The sequence below is a fragment of the Bos javanicus genome, chromosome 3, assembly GCF_032452875.1.
Source record: "Bos javanicus breed banteng chromosome 3, ARS-OSU_banteng_1.0, whole genome shotgun sequence".
NCBI lineage: Eukaryota > Metazoa > Chordata > Mammalia > Artiodactyla > Bovidae > Bos > Bos javanicus.
In genome coordinates this window covers 14,596,363-14,607,094 of record NC_083870.1, presented here as the reverse complement: position 1 = coordinate 14,607,094, position 10,732 = coordinate 14,596,363, and positions in this window count along the sequence as shown.

Here is a 10,732-nt window from a genome sequence, read left to right as displayed (position 1 = left end):
ACAGGGAGCTCATTCCCCTCCAGCAAGTGTGTGTTTGTTACAAGACAGCTCAGTCTGCTAGAGAGCTCTTCCTATTCTAGAATGAATGCCACTCTTACCCTCAACTTGGGTGACCTCTGAACACAGTAGGAAGAGAGCCCCGGGAGGCTTAAGAGTAGCATAAGGAATTCTTTTGCCACTAACTCCTCAGAAGCTGGAAGCAGCCAGCCTCCAGGCACCAATTTAGGTCCCTGTCCGGAGTCTGAGGAGTGGGGACTAGGAAGGGCAATTCAGAGTTGCTGTAGGGAATGGGGAAGGCAGGCCCAGGGCTTCCGTCGGCCTGATACCATCGGACCACCAGAGGGCGCTCCAGTCCCAGCAGAGGATGATGGGGCCTTCATGCTCCAGCATCCTCTACCAAGAATGGAAGTCCTTCCTGCAGCCTAATGGCCTTCCTGCCTGCTTCAGCTCTGGTCCTCACTATTGCTGCCACAAGACTTTTCTGAGCGCCCACTCCCCATCACATGTCAGGTGGTGCTAGGGCTTCCAGATCTTTCATTTGACTAGGAATCCATCCTTCCAGAAGACCAGAGCTCTTTTCCCAAACCTGAAGTGCTGGGAGCCCCTCTGCCCTCTCCTGCCGCTCCCCAGGCTTCTGACAGGAGTGAACAAGACTACAGACCTCTTCCTCTGGACCAAACCCCAGGAGGGATTTCTGGGGCCTAGTCCTAGGAAATGGCAACCCACTCCAGTATTCTTGCCTGGAGAATCCCAGGGACAGAGGAACCTAGTGGGCTGCCATCTATGGGGGGGTCCCACAGAGTCGGACACGACTGAGGCGACTTAGCAGCAGTAGCAGCAGTCCTGGGATAGGGGCAAAAGGTGTTCCCACGAGGCTCCATCCTCACTGTAGTTAAAGGGACTGAGCTGGGCTAGAGAAAGAGGACAGCACAGAGCTGAGGAACAAGGAGGGCTGTTGAGGGACAAGTGCTCCATGGGACCACCCCCCTCTTTGTGGCTCAAACAGATTTGGTGTATCCCTCCCCTTGAGTTCCCCTCCTTCCTCCACAGCCTCCCCTGCCCCGTTGCTGGCTGGGATCAGTATGTTGGAGGGAGATCCTTGTGCTGAGGCAGAAGGATGACTGCTGAGATTGGAGAAAGGTATCCTGTCCTGTGAGCCCCAGGAGGGTGGGAGTCTGGACAAGCAGAGGCCCATCCCCCATTCCATCCTGCAGAGCCTTCGCTCTAGCCCTGGAAAGATCCAGGTACAGTCAGCTCACCTGTTCTGCCCCCAAGCTCCCCGAGCAGTCCTCTGAGATCTGAAAGACTTATAGGAAAGGAGAGAGTTGAGGATAAGACCCTCCCTGCCCTTGCTTGGTCTGGGTGGGTAAAGCTCTGATTTATGAGTATTCATTTACACATACCACTGGCATTTCCCCACCTGATCTTTTCCTGATCACTCTGGTTCTTTTCTGACCATAACCAAATCTCCTCCAGGCTTGACTAAATGGGGCTGCTCCAGCCCAGGCTGGTCACTGCTCCCAGCTCCATCCAGGGAGGCTTCCTGAAGAAGTGACAATTGAACCCTCCCTGGGAGAGGACAGTTACCAGCTTCTAAGGGAGGAAAGGCTGCAGGTCCCAGGGTGGCCCGCCAAGAGGTCCTTGGGAAAGGAGGGACAGCGTGGTAGCTGCCCAACAAGAGAGGGCCCTGAAAATCCTGTAACCAAACAGTTGAGGCTCCGTTACTCCCGGGAAGCTGCTCACAGCCCAAGACACTGCTGAGATCTACAAGATCCAGCACCCTGGCTTCATGGCTCAAGGGACTCTGTCCAGGGCTGAACTCTGCGAAACCAGGCCCTTGTTTTTTCACTCTACATTTCCTCCTCTCCCTCCCATAGCTCTTCCTCTGGTGCCCAGCACCCCGGTGGGCAGTCCATAGATCATTCAGTCCGAGTGAAGGACTGAGCCATCATCATTTGCAGTTTGGGTATGGAGTGCTCCTCCATCACTGCTTTCAGGCAGATAGCTCAGAGGGCAAGAAATGTCCTAGCCCCTAGGGTATCCTAGGAGCCTCTCTGCTGCCCTGCAACTGAGCCCCTCCCCCATCTTTCCTGTAGCCCCTAGCTCAGCACCATCGGTCCCCCGCACTCGGTGGCCCATCCATTCAGGCTGGGTCAACAGGGTGACAATGAGCAGGTCAAGGAGATGGCGGGGACAGGGGCCAAGGGGGCTCCTTCCTTACCCCTTCAGGACAATGAGGCCTCTGCCCCTCAGGGACAGCCCCTCTGATCACCACCATTATTACTCTCAATGCAGGACAATCAGACACTTGCCCACTCATGAACTCTTGTCTGTCCAGCCCCAGTGCCCGAGTTCTGGGGACAATGATGGACGAGGACCCTGAGCCCCTGCTTGCCTCCCAGGGCCCCACTGATGGGGAAGACCGGCTGAGCTGGGGGTCAGTGTCAAGCCAGCAAGGTCAGAACCCTTAGGGAAGGGTTTCTGGAGGTGGTCACTGTTTTGGAGTATGTGTGGCCGATAACAGGGCTTCCGGGCCAGACATCTGGGGGAGAGGCCCAAGGTTCCCCATGGACCTCAGGGTGCTTCTGTGCCTGTGTGGCCAGACCCGTCCCTTCACCACCCCCAGGCCAGGAGCTCCGAGCTGCTCCTGTGACCCCTGGAGGACCCCGCCCTCCGAACCTGCGCAGCCTGGGAAAGGCCTGAGATGCCCCGCTATTGGGATTCAAATCACGGCGCACGGTGGCCCCAGCTCGAGGAGGAATTAGACACGGCGTGGGTGTCCGAAGTGGGGGGTGGTGGTGGTCCCGGGACAGACTAACTCGGCAGCCGTGCTCCCCCTACCTCACCCCGATATTTCTCTCCCACCGTCAGGATGTCCCCCACCCGCCGCCGCCCGGCTCTGCGCGCCCCGTCTCCTTTGTCTGGCCCTCCCGCCCACTCCCAGCCGGGTCCGCCGCGCCGCCCCGCGCGCCGCGGCCCGTGCGCCCGCCGCCGCCGCCTCCCGGGAACAATGCGGGCCAATGTCTCCGGGCGGGCGAGCGGGCTATGCAAATGTCCAACGGCCTGTGAGAATCCCCCTCTGCCGCCGCCGCGTCTTCCACCGCCTGAAAGGGGCTGGCGGCCAGGCCCGGGTGGGGGAGGCGGCCCCTGCATAGGGATGAGCTATCGTCCCGGAGCGCCCGCCCGGGACAGAGTGCCATTGTCTCGGTGCGGCTGTCTGATCGCCCATCGGAGCCCGCCAGCTCCAGGAGGAAGGCAGAAGACGAGCAAAATCAGGCCTTGGCTCAAGGAAGGGGTGGTCACTTGTCCCTCCACTCCTACTCCTCTCTCCAAAGAGCCTTAACTTTAGGGTCAGACTGTGGTGGGCCCCCAACTTGGCTCCCTTGCTCAGTAGCTTGATGGCCTGCACAAACCAGTTCATTTCTCTGAGCCCCTGTATCCTGAAGGCTAAACCTAACCTAGAGTTTCTGCTCTTCCCATTCTCCTTACCTGTTAACTGCCCTCCCCATCTCCATCATTTTTTCACATGACATTGATCTGGGTTGTCTCTGGAGCCAGTTTCCTTCTAGAACCTTGAGAGAAATACTCATGGTTTCCCCAAAACAGGTTATTGGACAAGGTGAGCCCCAGGCTGAGTCCAGGCTGCCTTCCTGCTTCCTTCTGCTGCTACCAGTTAAGAAGGCCCACCTTTTATGGGAGAAATGCCAGCCATGCAGGCCTGAAACTTCTCCAGTGACTAGAGGTTCAGCGACGGTGGTGCCACACAAAATTCCCTCCCACAGGTGAAAGAGTGTGTTCCTCTCCCTGCAGCCCAGGAGACTGCGTCCACCTAACACACTGCACTGTTTGGCACTGGAGGAAAATATCTGGACAGTGAGCAAGAGACTCTGTGCTTGGAGCAGAGTCCATTTTAGCTGGGAACTTGGCCCTGGCTCTTGGGTGTTTGCAGGCTGAGCTCCAGTAAATGGACTTTCAACTCTGCAAGGTGCAGGACCTGATTTCACCTTTCCTAAATTCCCGAACAGGCTCAGGGTCGACAACTGATGCCCCTAGGGTGAGAGCTATTTCAGAAATGGTGCCTGGGCCCTTCAAGCAGTGATGTTTCTGGGACTCATAAGGTTTGAGGTGGCAAAATCAACTGGAGCAACAGCAAAATGAGAACTGACCGGGGAAGTTCAGGTTTTCAGTCCCAGTAAGGCAGGTTTCCCTGGTGGCTCAAACGGTGAAGAATCTGCTCATGATGCGATGCCGGAGACCCGGGTTTGATGCCCAGGTCAAAGAAGATCCTGGAGAAGGAAATGGTAACCCACTCCAGTATACTTGCCTGGAGAAGTCCATGAACAGAGGAGCCTAGTGGGCTGCAGTCCACGGGGTCACAAAGAGTCAGACATGACTGAGCGACTAACACATGCACACAAGGCAGGAGAAAATTGAGAGAGGAAGAGGAAGAAGATGATGGTAGGGCAGGGGGTCTTGTGGGAAGCAGGGGTTATAGGGCTGCCTCAGAGGCCTGCTCATTCCTGGTTTGTCCTGGGGCTCTTCTGTCTTCCTGGCCTCTGTGAGGATCCAGGTACAACATGCATGGCAACTCCTTTCTGGGGAGGCAGAAGTGGGGTGCAGGCAGTGGAGCCTGGCCTCCTGGGAGAGCATTTGAGAGAATATTAGATAAGAGGGGAGTTTGAGGCAGGGTTAAGGGATGTGGGCTGGGAGCTGGGGCATTTCACTGTGCTAGGGAAGCAGTCAAGAGTTCTGTCCACCTCTGCTCTCTGCCTTTGAAAGTGGTGGTGATTTAGTCGCTAAATTGTGTCTGGCTCTTTTGTGACACCAGGCTCCTCTGTCTTTGGGATTTCCAGGCAAGAAAGAATACAGCAATGGGTTGCCATTTCCTTCTCGAGGGGATTGTCCCTGATTCAGGGATTGAACCTAGGCCTCCTACATTGCAGGCAGTCTCCTGCACAGCAGGCAGACTCCTTACTGACTGAACTACCAGGGAAGCCCTTGGAAGTAGGCTCCCTTGCAACTCTTCACTGGGTCTCTGCTCCAACCTGGAACCCTTTAAAGCATTCTGACTTGGGGCTGCCCAGACTCTGAGGACCCCCAGATGCCACCTCTGAAAGAAGCCAAACCAAGCCCTCACTTGTCTCCACACCTGGCTAGAGCCTCCCCTTGCGGGACCCCAGAACACATCCTTCCCCCCTTGACCCTCCCTCTTTTCCTTTTGCAGGTGGTCCCCAGAGAGGCTTGCCCAGACATTCTCTGCCCTGAAGGTGGCGCTCTCTCTCTTCAGCCTGGATTTCCAGGGCTCCCTGGGACTGTTCTGGATGGTCTTCGGATAGGTCCCTGGGCAGGATCCAAGCAGACCCCGCTTGGCTCTGAGGCTGAGAGAGGAAGTGGGCTTTGTTGTGCCAGGACATAGGCTGGATTCTTAAATTAGCTTTTCCTCCCCTGCTCTTCTCAGTAAGAGAGCCCTCAGCTAGAGAAGCTGCCCCCACCACCCCCACCCCAGTGTCCCCTCCTTCTCAGCTTAGCACCATCCATCTCCCCAGAGCAAGGAATGTGGCTCCCGGACACTGTGGGGCTTGTTCCCAATCCCCTTCTAGCTCATTTCACTCGGGCTTTTACAGGCTCGCCTCCATCCCACAGTCTGCTGTCTGGATCTGGCTCTGAAGGCACAGACAGAGGACTCCCCTCCTCCCCGCAATTCCTCACGCTTCATTTTGTCCCAACACTATCTGAGGAGGCTGCGCCGTGGGGGGTCAAGGAACCCTGGTGTGGAAGCCGGTGGGGGGCAGGGTCCCCCTCCTTCCCATCTCTCCAGCCACTGGCTGGCCCCTGTGGTAGCTGCACTCCACAGATGCAAGGCATCTGCAAGCTACACACAGGGTCTGCCAGCCATCCATCCCATCCATCCCCTCACTCGCATTCCTGTCCACGCCCTGCAAGCCTCGATTATTGGTGGAATTAGAACCGGGCTTCTTGTTGGCAGTTGCTAATTAAGATCATTTATAAACGCGACTATTAATACCGTAGCAGGCTGCAGCCACCAACATCTCTCACCCGCACCATTGGCGAGGTGCGGGCTCTGGGATTGCTCCTGCTTGACTCCATCTTGGGAAGGACTGCTCCCTTTCACCAGCTACCCCACCGGGCTTCAGGCCTTCAAAGCAAGGGTCAGTGGGTACAGAGGGTTCAGAGGGGGTCAGCTGAGCCTTCCAGAGAAATGGAGCTGTGCATGTGTGGTGGGGGTGGAGGGGGAGGTGCACTTTGTGAGTCACAGGATGCTAGCTAGTATCCTTCTTCCCCAGAATGTTTGGGGCTGGGTCAGGATGGAGTTCATGAGGACTCTAGGGACAGCTGGGATGCGCCCCTCTGATGTGCACCTCTGCCCTCCTGCAACCCAGATACCAGCTTTGCCTTAAGCCAAGTGATATAGGATTTAATTTCTCCTCCTGTGGTTGGGGGACCATTTCAGTGAGACACTCCCTATAAAAGGGGATGGCGCATCTTAGTGGAACGTTTACCTCATAGCTGCTGAGTACTACCAGGTGCCAGGCCTTAGGGATCTGCTCAGAAATAAATAACCCATTCCAGGGAACTGTCCCAAATCCCTCCAGGCTGGATGAGGTCTGCCTCTGTAGACCCCCTCACCCCTTTCACATTTCAGCCAGCCTCACAATGTGTTGTAACAAGCTGTTCATTTTTACCTGCTCACTCTCACTAGGGGCTCCCTGGGTAGCACTAGCGGTAAAAAAAAAAAAAAAAAAAAAAACTTGCCTGCCAATGCAGGAGACATAAGAGACACAGGTTCAATCCCTGGACTGGACAAATCCCCTGGAGTAGGGCCTGGCAAACCACTCCAGTATTCTTTCCTGGAGAATCCCATGGGTAGAGGTGCTTGGTGGGCTATAGTCCACAGCATTGCAGAGCCAGACACAACTGAAGGCTGAAGGGACTTAGCACGCTCGCAAGCACCCCACTGGACCCTGCGCTGCTCAAAGACAGCGGTATATGTTGCTCCCTGCAAACAGTAAAAAAACTTTGTTGACGCAGCCTTTCTGCCTCTCTGCCTCCTCTCGGGCCTCCAGCCGTGGGCTTCCAGAGCAGGCTGCGTCACATGGAACCCTTGGCCCATTTGGACTCCACTGGACCCCATCAGCCATGACTTGGAGAAAGGTAGGTGGCCCAGCAGGCAGGGCTAGGCCCCTCAGGGGCCTTCCAAGGGAGCCCGTCAGCTCTCAGCAGGCATGTCTGGGCTTCCCCTCCAGCCCAGCCTGGCTGCTGCCCCTGCCACCCCGCCCCCCATCCACTCATGTCCAGAGAAGTGACCCAAAGCGGCCCAGGAGAGCTTGGGAAGGGACCCTCCCCCACACACCTGCCCTTCCCCATTCTTCTCCCCTCAGACTTCAATGTCTTGACTTTTTCCTGCAGCTTTTGAAGGAAGAATCCACCAAGACTTTAGTCTCCCCCCGACCCAGGAAAAAAGAAAAGAGAGAGAGGAAAAAAAAAAGTCCTGAAAACAAAACCGCTACAACAACCTTAAAGTAGGAGAGATTGGTTGGAAGGTTTTTAATCCCTTAATCCCTCTCAGATGGGCCTTGAGACGCTAATGATTTTCCTAATTATTCCCTCCCATTTTCCCATAGCTCTGTAAGGACTCTCGAGAGGAGTGAAATTCCTAGTGAGCGGTGTAGGGTGAATGGTGAGCCCAGTTCCCCCCAAACGGAGCCCAGAGTCCAGGCGGCTGGAGAGGTGGGGGAAGGGCCAGGAGTGCTCCAGCTGGGGACTAGGGCGTCCCTGCCACCGACAACCACAACCGACACCCGTGTGCAGGGCAGGCCTGGGACAAAGGGGCTGTCGGGGGCTGCCTGAGAGGCCAGGTGTGGGGCTGGGGTCCCCTCAGTGTGAATGGCCCATTATCCTGCCTAGAGGATGGGAGTAGGGGGGTCTCTTTGTGTTCCTCCCAGGAAAGGCCTCTTTGGGTGATAATCACCCTGGGAGAGAGGTGGAGGTGATGGTAAGTTTCTTTAAAGGGGGCCAAGCCTCTCAGAGAACAGTTGGCCATCCGGGCCTTTGGCCCTTTTCTTGTTTCCAGCAGCCTGGGGTCCTGTGGCCCATCCATGGGGGTAGGGGTGAGGGGTAGGCCAGCAAATACGGCCCAGCTCTGGGTCCAAGCTCCCTCCCCATCACTGTGACCTGCTAGACTAAGTTCAGGGGTAACCTTCTGCAGGAAATCACCCCCAGAGCTCCTTCCCAACCTGGGCTTCCCAGGTGGCTCAGCGTGAAGAATCTGCCTACCAATGCAGGAGACAGGTTCAGTCTCTGGGTGGGGAAGATTGGCAACCCACTCCAGTATTCTTGCCTGAAAAATCCCATAGACAGAGGAGCCTGGTGGGCCACAGTCCATGGGGTCTCAAAGAGTCAGACATGACTGAGCAGAGATTGAGCCTGGGCTCCTTGCGCTGGGAGCCTAGAGTCTTAGCCACTGGACCACCAGGGAAGTCTTGCATTGTTCTATTTTGTAAAACACTCGTGGAGATTCTCATCCCATCCCTACAAGGTCCTTGTGGGGTGAGGGCACAAGCTCCATTTCACAGATGACAAAACCGAGGTTCAGAGCAGTTAGGGGACTCCTGTAGGTTACACAGCCAGGAGAGGCAGGACTGAGCTTCGAATCCCAGGCACAGCACTCTGCCTAGAATGCTCACCTCCCAAATGGCCACGTGGCTGTCTTCCTCATCTCCTTTGGTCTTTGCTCAAATCACATCCTCCGTGACAGGAGAAGGCTGGCATTTGCTTCAGAGTGACATGGAAGGCGGGAGAGAGTAGACGGAGGTGCAGATGAAACAAAATTGGCAGTTGTGAAAGCTGAATGAAGAGCAGGTGGGGGTCCATTAGACTAGTCTGTTGAGTTTTGCGTCTATTTAACATTTTCCACAAGAAAAGGCTGAACAAAATCTGGCCTTCTAGAAGCACCTTATTTAAGTTGAATTCTCCACCTTGACTCCAGTCCTTATGTCCCCTTTCTCTTTCTGTTTTTCTCCAGAGCATTCATCACCGTCTCTATGGATTTTGCTTATTTATTTATTTTTTGGATTCATGTTGTTCTTGCGCACTAGCCTCATGAAGCCAGAGGTCCTGGGGTCTGTTGGTGCAGGCTGGTGCCCTGGCATGCAGAGCAGCCCTTGGCACTTAGAGGCGCTCAGTCCATATTAGGAAAAGCCCAGATGACCTGGGTTTGCAGCTGAAGGCTCTTGACCAAGCCACACTGAAGCAGAGAAACGGCAGACTATTGGTGTGGGTTTCTGGCCGGTGGGGTCCTTCAGCACCTGGAGCCACAGCCGGAGGGTCCTTCCCAGTGCCCCCCAGCCCGGGCTAAGCCCCTAAGTGTCCCATTATGCACCATTCACTTCTCACTTTGTCGAGCCCGTCCGCAGCCGCTGCGTCCTTTTGTCAGAGGGGCCTGGGAGTGCAAGGGGCTATTACCACGAGGCCTCATTATTCCCAGCCAGAGCAATAATGAGGAGTCCCTTCCCCAGGCTAGCACAATCTGTAGGGTCCCTCCCATTTAATAACTATAATAACAGCCACCATTTATGAGCCCCTGCTTCATGCCCCGCTGCGCACCAAGCACTTTACATACATTATCTCATTTAATTCCTCCAACAGCTCTGGCAATCAGCTACTATTTGTATCCCCATTTTTCAGATAAGAACGCCAAGACCGGTGCCCAGAGCCCCGTTATCCTTAGCTCAGCCATACAGGGGGAGGAAGGGCAGGGATACATCCATGTCCCAGGTGGAACATGGAGGCGCAGAGAGGGAAGGTGGCCTGGGAGAGAGCACACGGCAGAGTATTGGGGACCACAGCTAGGAGTCCCTCGGGCACAGAGGAGGGCGAGCAGCAGTCCCCAGAGCGCTCCAGGCCAGAGCAGCCAGGCCTTCACTGTGTTCACAGGGGCAGCTGCTGGCCCCAGGACTTGGCCTGTGCAGAGCTAGTGAGACTCCAGGGGCTCTGCCCATGAGGCCCATCCGGCAGTGAGGAGCACTTTCGCTCTCTGGGCCAACACTGAAATGCTCTTAGAGGGCCAGGGGGTGTGTAGGGCAGAGTGACCAGGCTCTGGGAGGAGGCAGGAACCTGATGGGAGGAAGGGGAGGATGAGAAAAGGAACTGAAGCTCCACTCTTTCCTCTCCAGGGAGGAGTCTCAGGGGTTCTCTTATGCTCTGGCCTTTGGGGTTAAACACTGTCCTTCCCAGGCTTCCCTCTTGGCTCAGACCGTAAAGAATCTGCCTGCAATGCAGGATACCTGCGTTGTGATCGACCCATCGATCCCTCGGTTGGGAAAATCCCTTGGAGAAGGGAATGGCAACCCACTCTAGTATTCTTGCCTGGAGAATTCCATGAACAGAGGAGCCTGGTGGGCTACAGTCCATGGGGTCACAAAGTACTGGACACAACTGAGCGACTAAAACATGTACACAGGCACTGTCCTTCCCAAGCCTTTAAAAAAAGAGGGAATAATTATTATTTTAAATTGGGTTTATTTCTGAATAAGCCATTTCTTTATTTTAAAGGCACAAAACTTTAGAGGCCGGAGAGGGTGAACTCTCGGGGGATCCAGGGTTTGCAGGGGAGAGGAGGATCTCTCAGAAGGGCGGAGATGGAGCAGCAGGAATGGCTTTCCAAGTAGAGGGAACGTCATATGTGAAAGCTTGGCTCTGTGACACCTGGTGT